General features: G+C 31.9%; 1 long non-coding RNA gene across 1 annotated transcript; it reads left to right on the top strand.

The window, feature by feature from the left end:
- Window positions 1-1,476: 1,476 nt before the first annotated feature.
- On the top strand, window positions 1,477-2,793 carry LOC140048826 (uncharacterized). Its single transcript, XR_011845154.1, has 3 exons — window positions 1,477-1,581; window positions 2,095-2,209; window positions 2,483-2,793. It is a non-coding gene; the product is annotated as an uncharacterized lncRNA (long non-coding RNA).
- The last annotated feature ends 274 nt before the right edge of the window (window positions 2,794-3,067 follow it).

The raw sequence follows: 3,067 nt of genomic DNA, 5'->3' as shown, positions 1-3,067 counted from the left end.
TATGATAGATGACCTATGACTGTCCTTTATTATCATTTTATTTATATTCTGTTTATTGTATATATATATATATATATATATATATATATATATATATATATATATATATATATATATATATATAATCCAAAGGCAAATTACTGAAAAAAATGACAATGCTGTGGGTATCAGTGGCTGGATCTCAATGGAGATACAAAAATAAAAAGCGAAAAGCTAAATCAAAACGATAAAGTAAACAGCCAGAAAACATTTGCAGAAAGAAGCAACCTTTGCTCTGCTACCGGTATAACACGGTTCAAATTTCGGAACGTCTATAAATTACTACGGAAATTCGGCCTAATATTTACGAACGTACGGAAATTAAGATAAATAGGGTACTACACGCATCGGAAATACAAAACTATACGCACAATTATGATTTGGCCTAAAAATTGGCCTTAGATTATGAAAAAAACCCGGCAAAACGCAATAATTATGGACAAATCGATTATTAGCCTTGGCAATATTCCTAATATGGTTTATTCAAAGTCAAACTGTAACTAATCCCTCACTATTCAATCAAAATGTTATTATACTACTGTATTGTTGAAAAATGGATTGCGTGATATGAAAATGGATTGATAGTAAAAAGTAATAAAGATACGTTCTTGTCTGGTTATTAGGTATTTATGCTGTGATGAAGCAGAGGATTATTTTTGTAGCGTTCCATTTAAAATAAATTTTATTACAAAGAAATATTTTGGTTGTGAAGGTCGTTTTAACAATTATGCTAATATCAAAACAGACAATGCTGTGGGTATCATGTAGCTGCATCTCAATGGAGATAAAAAAAAAAACGAAAAACTAAATCAAAACGCATACACGCATCGGAAATACAAAACTATACGCACAATTATGATTTGGCCTAAAAATTGGCCTTAGATTATGGAAAACCCCCGGCAAAACGCAATAATTATGGACAAATCGATTATTAGCCTTGGCAATATGCCTAATATTTAAAAGGAATGAATATAAGCTATATTTCGTTTGTCGATGAATTTTTGAAGGTAATCTGTGATGGCTCTAGTAACACTGCTATGCGTGGGTACTTTGTGACTAACTTAGTATGCTACATACACGAGCCTAGATAGGGAAGATCTGTACTGTCGTTCATTGCGAGAGGAGGGGGAAGTCCGGTAATGTGTCATGAAAACTTTAAAGATGTATTGTCCCCCTGAACAAAACTTTTTTTTTTTTAAAGGCCATTTTAATGATACATAAAAGTTATTCACTTTGAACAAAAATTGGATCAAAAAAAAAATTATTTACCTTAGAAAATCGTAATTTAAAGTAAAAAATAGTCAACCGGAAGTCGGTTGGCTGGCAGCCAGCTGGCTTCCGGTTTAATTTAACCCTTGACCTGAATTAGCTTATGAATTATGCATATTGTATGATTCTTGCGCGTGTATGTGACCTCTAGGTCATCAGAAAAAAATACGACGTGATATGGCGAGACGACGATGTGGGAAAGTTCTGTAGTTTAACAACAACAAAAACAACTCCTACTTGAAGAAGAGACTATGACTAGGCCCTAGCAGATTGGTAAGTAAGAACTGTAGTTTCTATGGTGCAGCTTTGTTAGTTAGTATAGGAAGCCTAGCTAGCCCATTACAGCTGTACTGGCTATCTAGTGTACTATCCCCTATCTATTGGCTAGGCCTAGAGTAGTAGCTAGTCTAGTAGTAGTAGTAGTAGTACTAGGCCTAGTTGTAGGCCTGAGTGAGGGTTCACCCTGAGTGAGTAGCAGGCCTAGCTAATACTAATAGATACAACTTGTAAGCCTTATTAATAGTTATTGCCAACCTAGCTTTAAATAGGATTAGGCCTATAACATTCATCTGTGAGCATGGAGTAAGGAATAAGGTTTTAGCATGGAGGTATAAAAATAAAATATTTTATACCTCCATGGTTTTATTGTGACTTGTGTGAATTTCGACACCACCAACTCGTCTTATTTTTAGTATAATACTATAATATTAATAATAGTCTTTAATTTATCATTATTCATATCACTTTTCATTCATTTTAAAACATTTAATTTTCTTTTCTATGTAGAGTTTGTGATTAAAAAAAATTATACATAAGAGCAGCGAAACTCAAAAAGCGAAAACTTGTGAATGGCTGCCAAAAATAGAAAATAAGGTCACCACCAGGGCCAGGAGAGATTATGGTGCTTGGTTTTTCCTTCATGATTAATTAGATTTTAATGCTAATATAAATTTGTGAAAATTGTAACTAGGCCTATACTGTACATCCAATAATGTTATTATTTTAGAGAAAATGACCAAATAATCTAAGTTAAATATTTTTTGGAATGTGTACTTTACAGTACTTAGTACCGTTATGTTGAAAATTCTTCCAAAGCAATAACGTTCAAACCAACATTCACACAATTAAACTTTTTATGTACATATTTTAATAAATAATGTCTTTCTTTTAATAGGTATTAACACACTTGAATGAACAATATGAGCAAGTAGTGGAAAATGGTGAAGAAATCAACACAAAATGTGGTAGCAACATTCACAATATTTATTTGAACGTTTCTTACTATGACACTTTAAAATGGATGAACAATCAAAGAAGACAAGCTATTGCTGTAATGCCACAATCAACACATCAATTAATAGTTGAAAATAAATTGTCAACAATAATGCAGAAATTCAATGAAATATACTAGTAATTAACTCATTTTTTACTGTACTGTACTGTAAATCTTCACACATTAAAATTATGGTGATTTTATCTCATGTACTGTAGTAGTAGTAGTATTTTTTATTTATTTAATGCTGTATACAAATGTTATTGCTCGAATTATGAAAACTATACAACATTTTAAAAGCTGGAAAACAACCAACACATTTGCCTAATGCTTTATGATAGTCATCCAATATTTATCTTGTGTTCCACTACCGAGTCTACTGCCAGTTGCCCTTAAAATGCTGTATGGGTGTAACTTCTGTTCCAGTCTTCATTAGCTTAAGTCTATAAATTGAAAAACAATGATGTATAAATACAAAAGTCAAAT

Source organism: Antedon mediterranea, chromosome 5, assembly GCF_964355755.1.
Source record: "Antedon mediterranea chromosome 5, ecAntMedi1.1, whole genome shotgun sequence".
NCBI classification, from domain to species: Eukaryota; Metazoa; Echinodermata; class Crinoidea; order Comatulida; family Antedonidae; genus Antedon; species Antedon mediterranea.
The sequence above is the reverse complement of the archived record's forward strand: the minus strand, read 5'-3'. Positions and strand labels throughout refer to the sequence as shown.